At 40.9% G+C, this 23,464-nt stretch overlaps 1 protein-coding gene across 7 annotated transcripts in view; it reads right to left on the reverse strand.

Moving 5' to 3' along the window:
- AAK1 (AP2 associated kinase 1) overlaps positions 1 to 23,464 on the reverse strand; it is a 135,914-nt gene that overhangs the window by 72,319 nt on the left and 40,131 nt on the right. The gene's annotated exons all lie outside the window — the stretch shown is intronic.

A 23,464-nucleotide genomic window follows, 5' to 3' on the forward strand; every position in this document is an offset into this window, starting at 1 on the left:
TTGAAGTTATGGCATCGGTTTGGGGCTAACAGCCATATGCAAAATTAATAGAGCAATCATCAGCGATTATAGAGATCTCAGGCCTGAGACAGGACTTGGATACTGACTACCATTCTAGTTCCTCTGAAGCCCAGCTGAACTTCAGCACCTGTTTGTTGATGTTCACAGAATTTCCTTTTGCATCTTTACAATAATTATTTCTTTTTAAGTCAGCTTGAGTAAGTTTCTGTTCCTTATAACCAAAGAGAGCTTTAATCATAAAGCACTGTTTCATGTTAAAATACACACATAATTCTGTGTTAGAAAATTTTTAATGGATTCAAATGTTCCAATGTGTATATTGATAATGATTTACTGGAAACTGCATGTTTATATATTTACTGTCACTATGCTCTTCTTCGGTATTCAGATAAACATTAAAATTTACCATATAATCTTTTTTTATTTATTGTCTCAAGTTTTATATATGTCTCCTTTTTCCCTGCTTGACACCCCCTCCACCCTCCAGTAATCTTTATTTTTTCTAAATATTGTTTTTATTTTTCAATTACAGTGACATGTAGTATTAGTTTCAGGTATAAAACCTATGTTTAGACATTTATATTACTTATGAGTCACCCAAATAAATCTTTAATTTCAACTGTCATCTCTTTAATCTTTGTACCTCAATAACATTTTCCATTTTCTTCTAATACTTTAAATTACACTAACACTGCTCAATTGTAATTCTAGAACTTTGAGTATTTACAAAAAGAGATTTCTAACCCTTACATGCACTTATCACACATTTACCCCCCAAAATGTCAATGCCAAGATGCAAATTTTTACTATTTAATTTTTTTCAATATCTGAAATTTTCTTATTATAAATATGCACATTTAATAAAATGCTATTTGTCTCCCTTCCAAAAAAAGGCTATTAAAATTCATGATGTGTCTTAGAATCAAGAACTGAGGAAAACGATAGTATAAAGTATAAAATTTCAATGTATATTCATACCTGTTTTGTAAACAGTCTAAGTTGTGTTTCATTTTATAAATATTTTGAATTTTGAAAAAAATCACAGAACTACAGATTTTATACCAGTAGTGCCTTAGAGAACATTAAGTTCAAGCATTTTGCTTTATGGGTAGAGAACCTATTGAGGCTTACGAGTCCCATGGCTAGTTATGGGCAGAACCTGGAACAGGTTCAATCTCCTGATCGTCCAAAATGTGTTCTTTCCAGTTCATGTACCTTAGAGAAACTGTGCAATCCCCTGATAGTGCTGACAGTGCTGCAGAACAAAAATTGGGAATGGCCATTTCCTGCAGTTCTGTGATGCATGGCACCAATAAAGAACAAGGCCATCCTTTCAGAAGCAAGTTAATGATGCAGCAATTTGGTGTAACTGCCACCAGATGGGGGCAGTGTCGTTTTCTTCACCAGGTAGCAAGATGACCTTTCCAGCCAAGACTGAAGAAATGAGCCAGATGCCTACCACACAATCTAGATAAGCACAACTGGTTGAAAAGAGCCAGCCCAGATTCTCAAAGCCCATGACCTTCATAAATCTAAAGGCAGAGCAATAAACCATACACCTAATAGAAACAGAACCATTTTATTAAGCATCTATGCCCATACAAGGGCCTATTTGCAGGTTGAGAAGCATTTAAATCAGGGTTTCTTGACCGTGCAATCAAAATATAAGCCTGAAAGGCCTGCCAATATAAAATCTTGGCCAATATAAACTGTGTAGTTGACCAAATAGAGATATAAATTACTAGAAGGTAGAGGGGAGATAGCAAGATACTTCTCCAGTACACAAGGACCAGGGTTCAGGCCACTGCAGAAGGCAGCTATATGACTGTTAATAAGAAGCTCATTTCAGAATGATTTGCATCACAAGAGCTTGATTAAATGGAAAAATTTTACGCTAAGGTGGGGATAGTTTGAACAGAGCTAAGAACAGCTAACATTCAATAGAGCCTGTGACACTCTCTGACTACCGGCATTTTCTGAAATACTAAAATAATCTCCATGATTTTACTGGAGTAAATTTTTTGGATAATCCATGAATTTATTGAATAACAAAAGGAAAAAAGATTTGATCCATTTTGTGAGTTAAGCAAGTAAAACAGGTAAGATAACTGTAGCACATACACACTCTTGCCTATGAGATATATGGGAATTTTTTTTTTTTTTTTTTTACTTCCACAAAGAAATGTATTTCTTCCCACTTTCCCTAAAATATATAGCACTCTTGGTCTAAATTTCTCCTAATTTTTGATAAGTACTTTCTACTCACTATGATAGATATTTTGTCTGTTTGGTTTCCCCTCTGTATAATCATGTCCTAACATAAAGAGGGCACTATAAAATGAATTAGCTTTGCTCTTAATGTTACTACGGAGAATAGAAAAGGCTACAGAGTGTGGTGGACACTGTGGAAAACTAAAGCATATGGCCCCAAAAAAGCAGCAGCTACTACACAACTTCAGGCACTTGTTGCCATGTAGGAATATGGACCCAGTTTTTTCAGATCTGCTCACTTCTAATGATAAACTGGGGGGGAAACACACACACACAAAAAAAAGAAACTGGAAACACAAAACTTTATGTGCAATCTACAGTTTTAAACACTGGCAACTAGTCATATTTTAAATAAATAATGGACAGGCCGACACTATAGAGCAGTGGTTCTCAACCTTCCTAATGCCACGACCCTTTAGAGGCTAAAGAAAACACCTTTGGAAGGCTTTAAAGAGTCTCTGAGCCTACACCTTTCTATCTCTGATCTAGTCCAACCCTGTCATTTTACTGATGGGTAGAGGGGCAGTGACACAACCAATGTTACACAGAGTTAAAAGATGACTTGCAAATACAAACCAATATATATATATGTGCTCATATATTGGTTATCACAGCTCTTGCCTTTCTTCCCTTAAGAGTTTATGGAATTTCCCCCTAACCCCCAGCCAGCATTAGTGCATGACTTTATACTTTTTATGACTTTATACTTTCTATAGTATACTTTCTTAAATGCATTTCAAAGTAAATGATTTTATTTATAATGCACAGTAATTAAATGGGATAGGTGAGCTACCTATTGTCCCCATTTTCTTAATAGGAAAGAGATGTAGAGAGATTAAGCTCCTTTCTTTCTTTTTTTAGATTAAGCTCCTTTCACAAGAACACATAGAGCTAGTTAATTAGTAGTAAAGCTCAGACTAGATCCCTAATCTTTTAAAATCAACTTCATGTGTGATACAATGCACTCTTTTAAGTGTACAGTTTGACATATTTCCACAACATTCTTGCAAACATCACTGCAAAGAATTCCTCATGCTTACTTGTAGGCATCCACTCCCTCTTTCTCACACCATCCTATACTAGTATAATAAAAGCTTAATATGCTCAGTGTCCGGTCAACCCATTGGCCGTTCAACCAATCAAAGTGTAATATGTTAATGATATGCTAAGGCCGCTCAACCATTCGCTATGATGTGCACTGACTACCTGGGGGCAGACGCTCCAACCAGTAGCTTAGCTTGTAGCTGGGGCCCAGCTGATCGGAACTGGTTGAGACAGGCCGGACAAACCCTAGAGCCCTCCCATGGTCCCTCCCTAACTGGCCAGCCTCCCACATTTCTCCCAGGCCCTGATCATGGGAAGGAGGGGATATTACAATCTCTAAAAATCTCTTTCAACTCTGACATCAAGAGATCATGGTCATCAGCATCATTATGGCTTAAACTTTTAAAACAAAACCTCCTCAGGAGCCTGCTCATGATATTCAATACCATATCAGCAATGGGGCTTTTGAAGGACTAAGTGTAGTACCTCTCCTGGCTTGGTCTCAAACACTGAGTCATGCTGGGTGGTACCAGACCCCAGGGGCAGTTCTGAAGAAATCAAGACAATTAGTGACTTCCATTTACTAGTAGCAAGGAAAAGTGAGAGATGGGGAAAGTAAGGTGAGCAGGAAGGAAAGAAAAACAGCAAACTGATTATGAGCAGCAATGTGCACAGAGATGGGAAACAGCTGGGCAGACAAAGAGAATGATTAGACCATGAGACAAAGCCCATCATGGTGCTGAGGCAGGGTTTCTGGATTTGCAGCCAAAGAAGTTTTGGTGGATATTTTAAAATTGGGCCAAGATTCTAGGCATTAAAATCTGCTGCCTGCTTATTTCCTGCAGGTTAAAGAAAACTTCTTTTGCTAACTAACATTAGCCCCATCTACACCTTTAGGAATGGCTTTCACTTATCTGAGATAAAAGGAAAAACCAAACAAAGAAGCCAGATGACAAAAAATGAGAGAAAACAGCCAGACCCATAATCTGATCCTCATCTTCCACTTTGTTCTCTTTTAGAATAAGGTTTAACCCACTGAACGATGCAGTTTCTCTTTAAATCACAGGAGGAGAAATGAACATAAAATAAAATAGCATTCTGAGGTTTTTCTAAACAATCAGATGGAGAACCCGTTCAAGTACAATTTATCTGGAAGATATAAAAGAAGGGGCAACACTGGACAAATTAGTGGATCCCTTTGGCTTCCATTTCCTCAACTGCAGAAATTAAGATTAAATTATTGCTTTTAAAACTCCATTCCTCAGAGCCCTAGGATTATAGGAGGTATGTACTTCATTGCCCCAATGATGAAAAAAAAAAAAAATGACTCCACTTAAGGATAGGGCTCTGCACACAGCTTCCTCTTATCTGTTTAATATTAATTCTGAAAAAGATGCTAGGACAAGAAGGGGAAGACAACACCTCTTAAAGAAGAAGAAGAAAGTACACACAGAATAGTCTGTATATCTATATAAACGTATTTTAAAGAAAAAAGGACTACATCACTGCCAGTCATGCAAACAGCCTTTAAACACACCTCCTGCAGATACATGTGTGTGGAGGCAGCTTCTGGGAAGGGTGGGCTGTGGCACTGCATCCATTTCACGTTGAGACTATGTAGCACTCCTTTAAGGTCCACAGGTTCAAGCAAGCCACAAGCTCTCTGAGGCCCTGTCCTCTCACAATGAAAGGCCACTGAGATCTATCTCAGCTTTGTGGAGGATTACATGATAAGCAAAGCACTTAGCATATAGGAGACGTGTGAAAAATCTAGTTATTCCCTCCTTACCTCCGCTCCTAACCCCCGCCCCCCCAAAAAAACCTTTGTATTTGTATGACACTTATCATAAAGTTCTCAATCTGGAATATCTTCTGGAGATCAAGGGCAAAAACCCAAATGCCTATAGCCAGACAGATCATCTAAAGGAGGGACACAGTCCAGGTATAACACAATATATGCAGGGAGTCTGGTGACATGGACTCACTGAGGAGGATAGGGGACTATGCAAACCAGATGTGCACACCTTAGCTCATCAGTCAATTTTGGCCATGGTGAAATTTGGGCCGAGGGTTGCCCATTTTTTTTTTTTTTATTTCCAAGAGAAGCTGGATTTTTAGGTAAAATCCAGGCAACAAACTTTCAAAAAATCTGTTGCACCGTGTCCATGTTAAGGAAAAGCTATTTCTACGTGAGGACTGCATTAGACGCCCTTCTCCAATCTTTATGAGAACCTTGTGAAGTAAGCATGGCATGTATCACATTCTCCACTGAACTGGGAAACTGAGGCACAGTGGCTTCCTTCCTTCTGCCCCGTAGTGGCAGGACCAGGGCTCAAATCCAGGCGTACCAATCCCTGGCTCTCATCTTGGTCCACTCTCTCCTACTGCCGTCCCCTCCCATAAGCAGCGCACCATGCAGGAACACCTCCACTACCAGGGAAGGTCAGAGCTCAGACACAGCGAAAGGCAAGGGGGGCTGACCAAAGCTTTACCTTTCTAGGGGGAATAGAGTCCTCTGCACCGGGTGAACTTGAGCGCACTGTCTGCAGGGTCTGTGATCTCCCATAGGCAGTGACAACCAAGAGGCTTACAAACACCCACCTACAATATATTCATATGGAAGACACTGCCAAAAGTTTCAGAAGAAAACAAAAATTTCCAAACTTCAGAACAGATGGCAAGGAGCAAAGCAAAGATTTCACAGGAGAAAAGGTCAATCTGAAGCATTCATCACAGTGGGAACTTGGGGTTTGTTTTTTCATCTCTCCACACTTGCCTCAAATTAAAAATCATCATGTGCCAGCTCCTTCTGGGGAGCATGTCAAAGCAGTGCTTGAACACCCAGATGGGGGATGACTTGAGGTATTCAACTTCCTCTCTTCCCATCAGGAGCTGTGGGCACAAGCCGGAGACTGGCAAACCCTGGCAGTGGAACAGAAGCACCAATGAAATCCAGTCAAGGCCACAGCCCCGACTGAACACGGGCAATTGTTTCTTCCTTTCTAGGATGGTAATAACTGGGGAGCATTTCCAGGGAAGTCATCTGCCTACCTGGAACAAAAGATTAGAGTTTCAAGAAATCGAGTTGGCTCACACACACCAGAAGCTTGTGAATCACTGCCCATTGAACCACTGCAAATTGGGCCTGGCCTGTCAACAGCTAAGACCCACCAAAAAGAGGGCCTTTCCCAGAGCTCCCTGTACCATTATCATAGGGGTAATTATCCTATATAATAAAAGGGTAATATGCAAATAGACCGAACAGCAGAACAATCAACCAACCAATCAAAGCATAATATGCTAATGATATGCTAAGGCTGTTCAACCGCTCGCAATGGCATGCACTTACCACCAGGGGACAGACAATCAACTGGTCAACCAGTCGCTATGCTGTGCACTGACCACCAGTGGGGAGAAGCTCCAACAGGTAGGTTAGCTTGCTGCTGGGGTCTGGCCAATCAGGATTGAATAAGATGGGCTGGGCATGCCCTGGAGCCGTCCCACAGACCTTCCCCAGCCTGGCCTGCACCCTCTTGCAATCTGGGACCCCTCAGGGGATATCAGAGAGCTGGTTTCAGCCGATCCCACAGGCTACTCCTCCCCTTGGGAGGGCGCCAGATGCAGGACTCATGGCTAGGGAGCGCTGCTGAGGCAGTTCAAGCCTCTCAATTGGGACTGATTGGGCACGAACCCACAGCAGGCACAGTGGGGCTGGGATGAGTGGGAGTGGCAAGTGAGAGCTGCAGGCGGTGTTGGATTGCAGGTTTCAGCCTGATCCCTGCAGGCTACCCAGAGGGATCCCACCTGTGCATAAATTCATGCACCGGGCCTCTAGTTTGGCAAATAAAGAGAGAAATGATCGCAGATATCAGTAGGACCATATTCTTTGTTCACTTAAATTCACTGAGTAGCTTCCCCACATCAGACTAAGCCATTTTCTATTCTCTATAGCTAGGGTGATCTTTTAAAAACAGAAACTCAGTATCATCCACCTATTTGAAACTCCTTAGTGGCTTCTGGCCCCTCTCAGAATAAAGCTCCAAATGCTAATGATGGCAAGCGAGGCCCTATGTGATAGGGTGTGATCTCTCTCTCCAGCATCATTCAAACACAACAGCTTTTCACAGCTCACTTTGTTCCAGCCAAAATTGTCTTCTTTCTTCCTCAATGTTGCTTATATTCCATCCTTCCTAAGGATTTTTGTGCATGCTTCTCCCTTTGCCCGATTCACCTCATTCTTGGACTGACTATCTCCTAATTCCTATGTCCCTTGTTATACACAGCACCCTATAATGTTTCCTTTAGGGCATCTCAGGAGAATATTCAATATTTAGGTGGGTAATCCCTGGTTTGGCGCCTTATTTCCCTAAACCCAGTAAACTGCACAAGGACAAGGACAATGACTGACTCACTGCGGCCTGTCATCCAGCACAGTGCCTACTAAGAAAGGCACTCAGGAGTTTGTTACACAGTATATGTGCCTAGTACTATAAAAAAAAATACACCCTCCCCCAAAAAGAAACAACAACAACACACTATACAGCTCTGGCCAGTGTGGCTCAGTTGGTTGAGCATCATCCCATGCACCAAAAGGTTGCTGGTTTGATTCCTGGTCAGGGCACATACCCAGGTTACAGGTTTGATCCCTGGTCAGGGTGTGTATGGGAGGTAGCTGATATCTCTCTCTCTCTCTCTCTCTCTCTCTCTCTCTCTCTCTCTCTCTCTCTCTCTCTCCCCCCCCCCCACCATTCTCTTTCTCTCCCCCGCTTCCTTTCCTCCCTCCCTTCCTCTCTCTCTCAAATCAATTAAAAAAATTTTTTTCCTTTAAAGCCAAATACTACATAGCCTCAGCCTTTCAGAATATTAGAATCCAGTTTGGAACAGAAGAGACACATTTTGTGAGAAGGGCCCTCCATGATAAGGTAGTTTTCTACCCTTCAGAGAAAAACCCAGCACACTGAGAGCTGCATGAGATGAACCCACTGGACGACATCCTGGGACAATATGTGCAAGGTGCAGCTTTATGGAGAGCTTTACAGAAATCTCTGTGCTGTCACAGAGTGCCACTTGTTCTATGTGCAATCCCTTCTTTTAAAAATAACACTTGAGCTGGATATAAAAACACTCTTCAGTTGAGAAGGAAAAAGAAATCAAACACTGCAATGCTCAATCAATCCTGCATCAATCCCTCACCTGAAGGAGTGGAGAGTCTCTTGGACATGGACTATCTCAGCCCACTAAGCCCCTGGTGCCAGCAATCTTCTAACAAGTGGTGTGCACACAAATAGAGCAGCTGAGGTCAGCCAGAGGATGTGGCATCCATGCCCAGATGTCAGACACCCAAGCTCTGGCTATAATCATTTCCACCAAGAGTTGACGTGTGTTACTAGTCCACATTCTCCAAAGGAGAACTGGGGTTTTAACAAAGCCAAAGCTTGGCTGGCATTCTCTTGGCTCTCAACTTTTAATTCCAGAGCACTCCACTTTAACTTCATGCTTCAAAGCTTACTTCGTTTTCTATACTTACTGCTTTTGCAACAAGATCAGGTCAACTAGCTGTGTTCCAGAAAGAGCATTCTATTCCAAAAAGAACATTTACTAGTGTGATGACTTGAGCTTAGCAGCCAGGTTAAAAGCTGTGTCTTCTGTCCTAAGAAGATATGCACTAGCATCAAAGGTATGTAAGTTTCCAACAGTTTAGGTTTTGTTAGAACTGGTTTCTCAACACAGCTGCTTTCTACAGGTCATCCTAATCTGCCTCAACCCTCCTAGTTGTCAGAGAAGGTGAGTTCTCATCCTGAAATGCAGGAAGAGAACTCATGTTCCAAAGCTTACTTTGTTTTCAGCACTTACTGCTTTTGCAATAAGATCAAAACATTTTCTCAGCTCCTAATTGTTAAGTCCAGAGCATTCCAATTTAACTTCATGCTAAAGTCTTTCTTCTGAGGTTCAGGATATCTGATTGTATTACCTATCACTGTAATTGACCAATCCCTAGGTCATGGTTCCTCACCCAGTACTTGTGCACCAGTTCAAAATCTCTCCTCCATCCTATCGATAACTCCTGCCATCACCCAAGGTGATTTCACTGAGTCTTAATAATTCTATCCCCTAAACCTCTCCAGAATCTATCCCTTCTATACCATCCCGACGCCCCTTCAAACTCTTCTCTTTTCTTTCCAGAAGAACTAAAATAGGATCCTAACTTTCCATGTTTTAGATCCTTTCTGTTCTAAAATTCATATAAAATAACTACTCTTAAAAACATTCATTGGTTCCCCAAAGCCAGAATAAAAATCAAATTCCTTAACACAGCAATGCATAAGAACATTTTTTATTTTCCCCCACTTTGTTCTGAAAAATTTCAAACACACAATAACATTGAAAAGACTATACTACGTCTACGGCCATACAACCCTGAACGTGCCCGATCTCGTCTGAAAAGACTATACTACAAACATCCATAAACCCACCATCTAAGTTTAGTTTATAATTGTTAACATTTGTCAGACTTGTTTTATCACATATTTATCATCCATGTAAACATCAACTCATCTTGCATTTTCAAGTTAGCTATAGACCTGAGTGGATTTCACCCTAAATACTTCAGCATGCAAGATAGAACACTATCTTTAATCAGTGTTCAGAATTCATGGTTTTTTTGCGGGGCAGGGCAGAAATAAATTCTATTTATAGAAAAATGTACAAATTTTAAATATATTGCTGGAAGAAGTTCTTGAACTAAATTTATTGGGATGCTATCTACACTAATAAAAGAAATATGCAAATTGACCATACCTCCGCAATGCCCACCAGCCAATCAGGAGGGGGTATGCAAATTAACCCAACAAATATGGTGGATTACTTTGCATATGCAGGCATGGAGCACCCGGGCAAGGCAGGGTGTCTGCTATGAAGGGGAGGGCGGGGGTGGGGGGAGCTACAAGAGCAGCGCTCTAGCCAGAGTGGAGAAGACTGAAGGCAGTGGCCAGAGCGAAGGCCTGGGTCCCGAGTGCCAGAGGAAAACCAGTGCCGGCAGTGAGGGGAAGGAAGGCCTATTGCATGAATCTTCATGCAACAGGCCTCTAGTTTGTTAATAAAATTATACAGGTTTCAGGTATACAACTCTATAATACATCAACTGTATTATGTGTTCACTCATTATGGATAAGTTTTTTGGTGTGTATTTTTTTTTTAAATCTCACTGGAGGATACTTTTCCCATTGATTTCCAGAGGGCATGGATGGGAGGTGGTGTGGGGGAGACAGAAAGACAAAGAGACAGAGAGAGAAAGAAACATAGATGTGAGAGAGGCACACAATTGGTTTCATATTGCACATGCTCCTACCAGGGCTGGGGAACCTGCAACCTTGACTGGGAATCAAACCTGAGACCCTTCAGTCTGAGGGCTCTAACCACTAAATGAAACCATCCAGGGAAAACTGGGTAAGTTTTGATATATACATATCTTCAAGTGACCCAAACCTTTGTCAAAACACAAAGCTTCCATCACACAGAAAGTTCCCTCATGGTCCTTTCCAGACAATCTCACCCTCATATCCTAGAGGCAAGCACTGTTTTAAGCTCTTTCAGCTATTACTAGTTTTGCCAGCTTTAGAACTTAATATAAATGGAACCACACAGTATGTATTTTGAAATGTAAGGATCTTTAACTCATAATTGTTTACATTGTAGAGTATATAGGATAGTTTGTTACTTTTATTGCTGACTAATATTTCATTATTTAAATAAATCTGTTTATCCTTTCTCTCAGACATTTGGGTTATTTCAAACTTGGAGGTATTATGCAAAAAAGTTCTATGTGCATTCTTCTACAAGTCTTTTTGTATCATATGTTTTTATTTCTCATGGGTAAATACCTAATACACTAGGGTATAAGTGCTTGGCCACTGGGTAGGTGTATATTTAATTTTATAAGAAATTTCCAGACTTTTCTCCAAAGTAGTAATATCATTTTATACTCCTACCAACAACATATGACAATTCTAGACCCTTTAGAATCTGAATACTGCCCTGTTCTGGCCCAAATCTATCTCCTAATGCTCTCTCTTCCTCTACCACTAAGCTTTCAGAACTTGAACCTTTTTGCTGCTTTACATTCAGGAGATTTATGCACACTATTCCCTCTGACTACAATTTCTTGTCTCAGTCTTCTGCTTGATAAAAGGAGTTTAAAATTGTTAAAATAATGTCCCTTTTGTGAATTCTTCCCTTTCCCTGACAATTACCCCCAGGCTTTCATATTATGGTACAAATTTAGCCAGTTCCTCTATTATTATTATTATTATTATGCATTATGATTTATCTGTGATATGCTAATCTCTCCACCTAATAGGCTAAGTCAAAGGGGGAGCTACTCTTTTCTACCCTGGTAGACATGACAATTGTTGTTATCATAATACTTTATAATATATGACACTTTAAAAAGTATTTTTATATAAAACTAGTGGCTCGGTGCACGAAATTCATTCCCTCAGCCCAGCCTGCACCCTCTCCAATCAGGGACCCTTTGGGGGATGACCCGATCCACAGGGTTAGAGCCTAAACCGGCAGTTGGACATCCCTCTCACAATCTGGGACCAATGGTTCCTAACAGCTCACCTGCCTGCCTGATAGCCCTTAACATCTCTGCCTAACTGCCTGCCTAACTATCTCTGCCTGCCTATCTGATTGACCCTAACTGCCTTCCCCTGCTGGTCTGATCACCCCTAACTGCCTCTGCCTTGGCTTCCATCTGGAGCTCCTTAATGGATTGCCACAAAGAGGTAGGCCGGAGCCAGGGGTCCAGCCTCCATGGTGGGAACAGGGCCACGGGAACCCCATCTCCACTGTGCAAGCAGCAATCTTGTTACTGCATCAGGGCATCATGGCACAATGGCATGAGGACCACCTAGGCTTTTATTAGTAAGATATCATATATAGGGTATCTCAAAAGTATATACACACACTTTGAATAATAATAAAGGCAGTGTTTATTAAAATACATTTCATTTTCAAAAATGAGCTGTCAGTTGTTACCGTGTATGTACATTTTTTTGGGACATCCTGTATACCTTATCATTTCATATTATCAATAAAATACCAGTTTAAAGACTTTGAATACTGTGACACCTTAAGGACAACATTCTACTTTGTTTTTTAGGTGGAGCACTTGAAAAACGAGTCACCAAAGAAAATTAAAATGACAAGAGCTTCTTATTTCTCTTGGAATCCTCAGGACTAGCACAGTACTTGGTACATGGTAGATGATTAACAGCTAGCTAATAATGTTGTTTCCCTGCTTATAACTCTCTAGCTCTCAACCACCTACAATATAAAATCCCAGCCTAATTTGGCATGCAAGGCACATCGTAACCTGGAGCCCAGATTGAACTGAGTGCCAGGACACCACCCTCCAGTGTGCTTTGCTTTATATTCTCTATCTAGAATGCCTACTATCTCTTTAATTAGTAACTGTAATTTAATTAGTAATTTGTAACTGTTAAGTCCAAGTGTAGCTCAAACCAAGACTCCAAGGTAAACTTTCACCTACAGAATGCCCATCTCCACACTATTTTCTTACTCTGATTACTAATATATCTCACTTGTCTGAATACCAGTCTTTCTCACCAGGAGTATATTATCTCAGAGGACAAAGATTTTATTTTATTTTTATTTATTATAGGAAACATATTGGTCTAATTTACCATATTCTTCACCCCACGCGGAAATAATAATTAATGTTATCAAGCAACGCCTTTCCCCTCACCACTGCTAGCTGGACCAGGAATGGGCAACTGGCACACATTCTCTATTGAGACAACCTCAGGAACTATAATCAGGTGGTGTTGCACAGTCAAGTAGACTAGGCTGGTGGGTACTGTCAGTCATGTGCATGCTCACAAATAAGTAGAGAAGTATTCTCCAAAAAGGCAAGAAAATGGGGTAAGACACTGGAAGAAGCTGTAATCTAAAACTATGAGGCTCCAAGGAGAGACAGAAAGACAGAAGAGCAACTTTCCAATACTCACAAAATCCAGCTTCACTTCCTGCTGTTGGGTTCTGGAAAATTCCCCTGTATTCATCCAACAAATTATTTTTTACTTACTATAATTTGAATTAAATTTCTGTTCTTTGCACCCAATGACCCTAAGACATTTTGTACCAATATGTTTATAGAATACATATGATTTGATTCTAATAATTCTAACCATTATAGGCTCTTTTAAAAGAAAGCATCTAGAACACAGTGTTAAAACAGAGTATTAAAAATTGTACTTGAAGAGTGAGAATTTTTAAGTTAAGAAACTAGCTGTACATTAAAATAGAACCTGCATTAAAGATCTAAATAAGAGAGTGGTCAAAAATCTACTTGGGAAAGTAGAGTCACAAGGAACTTGAACAGGGGGACAAAGGCTGCATTGTAACGTTTCTTGAGCTCAAAGATCAGGATTAGGGAATGGGGAAGGAAAAAATCCCAGCACTAATTTCCTCAGGAATGTCGTGAAGATGGTTTTCCCTGGGATTATCAAAGCATAATCATAAAGAAGAGGTTTTAGTCCTCAAGTGGGAGAAAACAATTCAAGTGAAAAATGAACTCAGCCATGGACAAACCTGGACAGACCTGTTGAGAAGGAAAGTCTCCAAAGGACCAGGAGCATAACAGCAGCAACCAATCCACTGAATTACACGTGGGGAAAACTTCCTATGTCTTTGGTGTAAAACCAAGGGCAAAACTATGGTGATCAGTGAGGCACTTGCCATAGGCACAAAAAGACAAAGTCAGTAGTACTGACTTTTCCTTTGACTCAGGCTGCAGTATTGCTGGGCACAATGCTGTTAAAGTGACCCTGACTTTATTTTAAATTCTGATATTTTGTTCATCATGGTTTCTTGCACTTATTTTTATTTTTAAATATTGCATGCATTATTTATATTGATTACTGAGTTTTTTGGATGCCCCCTTAAATTCTGCACTTGGAGTATCTCACTCTAGTCCCAAACCCATGAGAAACTGCTGCCTGCACAGTAGAGAAATCTGCCCAGGCATTACTGTTCATGTTGTTCTTCCACTCTGCTCCCTGGGAGACCTGAGAGGTTAACACATTCCTCGGGGGAGGGGAACAGAAACTCAATGGGTGTCTCAAAAAAAGTGGGGGCTGGGACCGGCCAGCATGGCTCAGTGGTTGAGCATCAACTTATGAACCAGGAGGTCGCAGTTTGATTCCCAGTCAGGGCACATGCCAGGGTTGCAGGCTTGATTCCCAGTGTGGGGAATGAATGATTTACTCTCATCATTGATGTTTCTATCTCTCTCTCCCTCTCCCTTCCTCTCTGAAATCAATTTAAAAACTTTTTTTAAGTGGGAACTGGGAAACAGGAAGAGAAACAGAGTTGTGGAGTCAGCTTCTGGCTCACAGTGGAAATTACAGTGATGTAGTAAAGCTCCAAGGATAGCCTACTCCCAAGTCTGCTTGAACACAGATGAGATCAGACTTGACTCAGGCGCCAAATAAGCATAAAGGAACCAAGCTTCACTGAAGCAGAGACACCAAATGAGTATAAGCTCATCAACTAGCTTTCTAATAAATGAGTAACAACCAAAACAGAACAGAGAATTATGGGTTAGGAAGAAAGGTGAGTCTTCCAATAATCAGAGTCTTGAGGAAGAAGGCGGGGTTGTCAACAAAGGGTTGAAGAAAGAGGCTACAGAACAGCCAGAAACCTAGGGGGAAATATCTAAAACTAAATCAGGAAAGTGCTCACTCATTCAGCAGCCAAGATAAGGTACCAAGAGAAACCAAGATGTTACAGGGTTCTAAGAGATTTATGCTAAACTAAGAAGGAAAGTAGATCTGAAAAACAGAGAACCCTACCCTACTTGAAGTAAGAGAAGGACAATTCCACCCAAGTACCCAGTACTACTCAAAGTTGAGGAGAGGAAAGGGAATGAGAGCTGAGTATTCTCTAAGAATGTGAGCTGCCATGTGCCTGGAAAGCAAGATAGATATATGTATAAAAAGCCCAAAAGAACTTTGACGTAAAATTTTCACTTCTGGGAATCTATTTTAAGGAAATAATCTGAAATATGCACAAAAATGCTTGGAATAAAAAAAAAAAAAACTGTAAGGAAAAATAGAAATTACTTAAATGTCCAATAAGAAAAATTTTTTTAAGAAAATAAACATTTGTTCATACAACAAAACATTATATAGCCCAGGGGTCGGCAACCTTTAAGACATAAAGAGCCACTTGGACCCGTTTTCGAAGGAAAAAAAAAACCTCGGAGCCGCAAAACCATTGCGACATAAGTGATACAGCTCCCCGCCCCGCCCTGCTATCTGCCCTGCTAGTGTCGGACCTGCTGGGGGCCGCAGAAAAGGTTCAAAAGAGCCGCATGCGGCTCCGGAGCCGCAGGTTGCCGACCCCTGATATAGCCATTTAACATTTAACATTTTAAAATGCATACAATATATTAAATGACAAGACACAAAGCTCTAAATTTATTAAGAACACAGCTATGTATTAATAATAATGCACATGTGTAGCAAAGAGACTAGAAGAAAATACAAAATGCCATGACTGAAACAATCAAAAAATTTTTCTATGACTGAGTTACCTGTGGATGATGGGATTACATAATGATTTTTTTTCTTCCTTACCCTTTTCTCTATTTTTCAAGTTTTCTGTAATGACCATGTATTATCTTTCCTAAATTATTAAAACAACCATTTTAATTATTTGTTTTTAAATAAAAATCTGCCCTTCAAATCTGGGTAAAGGTATTAAGAAAGGTATTAAGTCTCCAAAAAGGACCCACAAGCACAACAGTACCGACCAATGCAGTAAATTCTGTGCAGAGAACATTTTCTCTGCCTTTAGTGTAAAACCAGGGCTGGAACTAGGGTGAGGGTAATAAGGCACTTGTCAGGAACTCCAAATTTGAAGGAATACCAAAACAAAACAAAAAAAGAAAAACAGTAATAAAGATAAGTAATATTTTAACATATTTTTAAATGAAAATCAATGCAAAAAATCCATGATAACAAATTTTAAAGTTTTAAATAAAGTCAGGGTCAATATTGATTTTTCCCTTTGCCTCGGGCTCCAATCTGGCTGGGCACAGTAATGTCACTGATCCTATCTTTGCTCATTGTGGATTTTTTTGCATTAATTTGTTTCTATGCTTACTGTAATCGTGACTAATTTCCTGGAAATTTTTCACCTCTACAATCATGTGAAGTGTACCAATGCCTGTTTGGTGTGATGGCAGAACAAAGCAGGAACAAAATAAAGAATGATAATGCCTTGAGAGGGAGTAATCTGGTCTAGAGAGCCCCCATATATTCTCCCAGATTCCCTTAGACCACAACTCGAGCCCAACCTCTCTCTCCAGTGACTTAGTGGGATTAAAATAGGAAAATTCTTTCCATTCAAAAAATACATAATATACAATGACTGACAACCTACCAACCATAGAAAGATGCATTAGGACTTAATAGAATATTATTTTTAAAATATATATTTTATTGATTTTTACACAGAGAGGAATTGAGAGGGATAGAGAGTTAGAAACGTCGATGAGAGAGATACATCGACCAGCTGCCTCTTGCACGCCCCCTACTGCGGATGTGCCCGCAACCAAAGTGTATGCCCTTGACCGGAATCGAACCCGGGACCCTTCAGTCCGCAGGCCGAAGCTCTATCCACTGAGCCAAACCGGTTTCGGCTAGAATATTATTTTTAAATATGTTAACAATTATGTTTGAGTTTAATGGCAATATAAAAACACATGCTGCTCAGATACAAATTCAAAGAGCAAGTTAAGGAAAGTGAATTATAATAATTAGCCCAATTAACCATGGTTATGAAAAGTTTATCAAGGCCTCCATCCACCTGGGAACAGGCATAGGCTCATGTGCCTAGCATCACCACCCTGGACAGCAGTCTGAAAACAGTTCTGGTAATAACACGAATATAACCTGAATATAAGAAGAAACATACACACATTATAATGCTTCATGGCATTAAGGCTACATGGCCAACTCTCAATCAGACCATCACATCTTCCAGCTCCTTTATAGCATCTATTTAGGACACATCCAAAAATAGCACTTACTGAGATTCAGTCTGCACCACGCACTTTCACATGCTACATCTAATTGCATCCTCATGATAATCCTGTGAGGCAAGTATTATTATATCAGTCTATCCAATAGGAAATCACAGGTCTATTCTGTAAGCAGCAGAACCCAAATAGCCTGGGTGTGTGCCCACTGCCCTGCATCTGTGCCTGGCAGGCTCATTTCCTAAAGTTCACCCACAAAACATGCTTCCAAAGACTCCTCCAGTATATTCTACTGTGATCTTCTCATCAAATTACCCCCATTACCCACTCAGAGACTCAAGTCCCACTTTACCAATGAGGAAAGTGAGACACCCCAAAGCAAAGAATTCACTGAACTTTCCATTATCTGACCTCTGGCACCATGCACTTAAGAGTGGCCACTGTGCTGTCCTGAGACACCAGGCCATCCTGTAGAATTTTCTCCCCTGCTGTGAGGGAGAAATGGTACCCTAACACTCCTATCGGGTTCCATTCTACTTAAAAACTCCATGGCAAGGAGAGCTGAGTGACGATATAGGAGAGTGCCAGGTAACTACTGGTGCCTCGGCTTTCAGCGTATCTTCTACCTTCCAGCACAGTGGAGATCATTTCCCAGACCTGCCTGCAGAACCAGACTGTGGGAAGGATTTCAGCTACAAGGTTTGAGTTACAGCCCTTCCTTCCTGGCCCGAAACCCCTCTTCTCTTGTCCTTTGTATTTGCCCTGACAGCAGGAGGCAGGTGCCATCTACACTGTTGCAGAGAGGAGCCTCTCCTTATCCAACCACATTCATTGACAGGGGAGGGATAAGGGACCCAGACCAAGCAGCAGCACATTTCAATGGGGATGAGCAGTTTAGGGTGAGGAGGCACTGGGGACTATAGAGATGGTTTACTTATTCTTAAGTTCAAATTCTCTTCACCATCCTTCATATCTCTTTCACTTTCATCTTCACTCGGGCGCGTAGGGGAATTCAGACTTCCTGGGCAATGGGCAACTTCGGTCTGAGTTGGGAGGGGAAGGGCTTGTGTTGGGAGGAAGGAGAACTCACTGCACTTCCCGCCCACTCCCAGAACTGTAAAAGGTGACACTGGGCCTTACCTCTCAGCTTTCAAGCAGTAATTAATTATGGCAATTCAAGTTTGGGGATGAAGCAGAAATTGGAGAGCATTAGACAAAATCAGACCACACACACATCCCAACAGGACTGTATTAGTAAGAATATGTGACAGGGTGGTGGGAACTCTTTATAGTGAAATATTGGACAGGAAGATGCCTTTAGGCTTTCTCGGAATGCTGAGAATTAAGAGATGCTGACTGTGTCTGCTTCATCGCAATTAGTGATTCAATCCTAAAGAAACCTGAGAGTGCAATGCTGAGCATATCTACAACCTGGCTCAGACAAGAGTTCAAATGCAACAAGATCCTGTTCCCATATGTACCACCTTCCCCCAAACTCCCACTAATCTATACAGCACAGCTACTCACTTTTGCTCTTAAAATTCTTCAGAGTCAAAAGCATCATTTAAAATATCTGAAAGGGGTCTCAATTCCTCCCTTTCCATCACCATCCCTAACCTACCAACAGTTTTTCAGTCCTGAAAAGCTCAGGATCCACCCAGTGACCTTAACTTCCACATCCCTCACGCTTCTAAGTTAACTGTAATAGCCCTTTCCTTACCTCTGTCCTCCTCCTGTCTCTGGAACCCATCAGTCTCCTTTTAAGGATTTCATTCCAGAAATCCTCTCCCCTCTTTTATTTTCGTGTGTGTGTGTGTGTGTGTGTGTGTGTGTGTGTGTGTGTGTTATTGATTTCAGAGAGGAAGGGAAAAGGAGAGACAGAGAGGAAGAGAGGGAGGGAGGCAGAAGGGAGGGAGGGAAGGAGAGAGGGAGGAAGGAAGGGAGGGAGGGAGAGGGAGGAAAGAGAGAGAAAGAGAGGGAGGAAAGAGAGGGAGGGAGGGAGGGAGGGAGGGAGTGAGGGAGTGAGGGGGAGAGAGAGAGAGAGAGAGAGAGAGAGAGAGAGAGAGAGAGAGAGAGAGAGAGAGATCAATGATAAGAGAATCATTGATCAGCTGCCTCCTGCACGGGATCAAGCCTGCAAACTGGGCATGTGCCCTGACCAAAATCAAAACATGACCTTCTGGTTCATAGATCAACTTTCAACCACTGAGCCACATCAGCTGGGCTTTTGAGTTTTCAACCTATCCTCTCTTCTGCCTCTCTTCCATCCGTATTAAAACATGCCCCAAGTCTCTCTGATCTTAAAAAGAAAAAAGGAGAAAAAAATATTTTCATGCCTTTCTTAATCCAACTAGCTACCACCCCTTTTCTCTCATAAGCAGACATTTTTAATTGCCTATACTCCTTTCTCTCCTGCCATCGCCCAGTCATTCAGAAACCTCTTGGAATGCGGTGGTGTCTGCCCTCTCCGAGGCCCTCGCTGTGGCTCAGTCCAGTACACTACTTTTCAGATGTTATCTCAAGGGACAGCCATGCAGCTCTGCTCGCTGGTGACACTCCAGAATCAAACACTTCAACTGGGTGTCCAAATGAGAGAACGTTATATGTTCAGTTTTTCTCCTATGTTTCTGTCCACTTCTTATTTTTTTTTTTAAGATATTTTATTGATTTTTTTTACAGAGAGGAAGAGAGAGGGATAGAGAGTTAGAAACATCAATGAGAGAGAATCATCGATCAGTTGCCTCTTGCACACCCAGGTACATGCCCTTGACCGGAATCGAACCCGGGACCTTTTAGTCCGCAGGCGACACTCTATCCACTGAGCCAAACCGGTTCTGGCCACTTCTTATTTTTTTAAAAAATATATATTTTATTGATTTTTTACAGAGAGGAAGGTAGAGAGATAGAGAGCCAGAAATGTCGATGAGAGAGAAACATTGACCAGCCGCCTCCTGCACACCCCCCACTGGGGATGTGCCCACAACCAAGATACATGCCCTTGACCGGAATCAAACCCGGGACCTTTCAGTCTGCAGACCAACGCTCTACCACTGAGCCAAACCGGTTTTGGCATGTTTCTGTCCACTTCTTGATCTCCTTTAGAGTTCTTCCTTTTCCTGTTCCTTACATTCCAGTATTTTTCTCCCCCCCAAGATTCAGTCTTGAGTCATTGTATTTACTACATGAATGCTCTGTAGGTGAGCTCATCCTTTAAGCAGTTAAGCATCCTTTAATTACATTCATAATATTGACAACACTCCCATAGATCCAGATCCATATATTCGACTTTCTCAATTAGCCTAATGGACATTTCCTTATAATTTCCATAGGCACTCTAAACTCAACATATTTAAAACTAAAATCAAGCTCCCTATGTCTTCCCAACTTCCAAGCCTCCTTTCCTGTGGTCCCTTATCACTATGAATGTGACCACCATCTACCCCATTTCCCTTCTTCAACAATTCCCTCTCCCCAACATCCAACTAATCACCAGAGCCTTTTGATTTTTCTCCATCTTGTCAAATCTGCTTACTCTTACCATACTCATTGCCACGGCCTTATTTCAGATGCTCATTTTTCTCCTGGAATTACAATTTCTTAATGCACTCTCAGAATAGAAAGCTGTGGAGTGTCTGCCCAACTTGGTGATTCACCTTTCTCGGAAAATTCCCCTTTCCCAACCAGTCATGTCTGACTAAATACTAGTAATGCCTTTACCCATCCTTGCCAGAGTTGATGGGACCAGTAAGGATAGCTGACCCAAGCTTGGGCCAATCATATTCATATTCATTCATTCTCCCTCTCTCCCTCTCTCCCTCTCTCCCTCTCTCCCTCTCTCTCTCTCTCTCTCTCTCTCTCTCTCTCTCTCTCTCTCTCTCTCTCTCTCTCTCTCTCTCTCTCTCTCTCTCTCTCTCTCTCTCTCTCTCCCTTTTTGGTGTAAGTCTGTGCAGGCAACCTAAACTATAACAAGTGAATGTGAGGGCTTTATAGTAACCATATTAAATACATGAATGAATGAGCAGAAAAAGTCCATCTGCAGAGAAAAAGAGAAGACCAAAACAAGTGCAGGAAAATAGACACAAAAAAGCCAGAGATATGAGAGAGACAGATATAGAGACTCCTGAGACCTTCTTTTCCTAATCTCAGACCCTTGCCAAGGGTTACCCGCAGGCCTCCTGAGAGAAGCCCTCTCCCCACATGCACATACCTTGTCTTTTTAACATTTTCCTCTTTATTTCAGCTAATTTAAGTAGGTAACTAACCATTATGTGCCTATACAAAGTCTTGATTAATACATTTGGATCAACTCATTTTTCACTGCGTCTCTAGCTTCCTCATCTGTAAAACTAGAAGGTTGAATTAGATGAACTCTATGAGAACATACTACAGTTTTCAGGCAGAGTCTGTGCTATTCAGTCTATATGCAAAAAAGGACAGTCACCATCTGCTCAAGGACAGCCAAATGTATACCTTAGGAAGATGCTTTTTAATAATCAAGTTTTTAAAAGATGCTGAGTTTTAAAACAAATTAATAAAAAGAATCTATTTTTAACTCAAAGAAAGTGTTTTATTCGGATCTATTTTCAACCCATTTACCATAAATGTAAATTTTTAAATGACTTCCTTTTTAAAGCCCTGAATTAAGACATTTCTCTACAATTTAGTACATCTCATTTGGCACTCTACAGGTAGGTCAGTCTATTTTCTGAACATATTTAGAGAATGCTTTTCACTATTCATTCTTTTTTTATTGCAAGAAAAAATTGATTCACTTTGCAATGCTACATTGATTGTTGTACACTAATTTAAAAAAAAAAATTGTCTTCTCAACAGATTCTAGGTAAATTAATAAGCTACTGATTAAGTATCCAATATACAAAGTACATATTACATCACTGATAAAGTACTTGGTAAGTAGCTAAATGCTGATAGTCTAATTCAGTAGACCTAGGTGGGGCCCTGGGATTTTTTTTTTTTTTTTAAAAAACCTCCCAGCTGGAACCGGTTTGGCTCAATGGATAGAGCGTCGGCCTGCGGACTGAAAGGTCTCAGGTTCAATTCCGGTCAAGGGCATGTACCTTGGTCACGGGCACATCCCCGGTGGGGTGGGTGCAAGAGGCAGCTGATCGATGATTCTCTCTCATGGATGTTTCTAATTCTTTATCCCTCTCCCTTCCTCTCTGTAAAAAAATCAATAAAATATATTTTATAAATAAATAAATAAATAAATAAATAAAAATAATAAAGTACCTCCCAGAATATAAATATAGATCATCTGCCGAAACCAGTTTGGCTCAATGGATAGAGCGTCGGCTTGGGGACTGAAAGGTTCCGGGTTCGATTCCGGTCAAGGGCATGTACCTTGGTTGCAGGCATATACCCAGTAGGGGGTGTGCAAGAGGCAGCTGATCAATGACTCTCTCTCATGGATGTTTCTGACTCTCTATCTCTCTCCCTTCCTCTCTGTACAAAATCAATAAAATATATTAAATAAATAAATAAATATAGATCATCTGCCAGTCTGGGGAGCCACTGCCCCAAAATAAGGGGTGTTTCAGATCTTTTTAAAATAAAAAGTAAAAACTGCAGTATACTGAGAACACCTACAATAGAATCAGAGTATCTCTTTACATAAAAATCCTGTGTGTATATTACTAAATTCAATAAACCCTTCCCGTGGTTTAGGGGTGAGAGAAGTGATAAGGAATTTTGACATGCTGCTGTCTTTGTCTAAGGAAGGGATCTAATGATTTTGCAAATTCCTATTCTCCTAAAAAGATCTGCTACTGGGGAAAACAAAAATATACCATAATCCACATTTTAAGTGGCTACTCAAGATCCAACAAAGAAACCTCTTCACCACATACCTGCTCAAGCTCAAGTATGAATGCTTGGAAAGTCGGGAAAAAGACAAAGGCTAACCCAAGATTATTAAAGAAACAGGGTACAACAAGAAATGGTGGTCAAACCAAAGAGAAGAGACAGGCTCAGTGAGTAAATAAACCTTCGCTCCAAAGTCTTTGCAAACTCATGGAATAGAATGCTGATGTCTAGCAACTT

This window comes from Pipistrellus hanaki, assembly GCF_964339955.1.
Source record: "Pipistrellus hanaki genome assembly, chromosome: 12".
In the NCBI taxonomy this organism is placed as follows: Eukaryota; Metazoa; Chordata; class Mammalia; order Chiroptera; family Vespertilionidae; genus Pipistrellus; species Pipistrellus hanaki.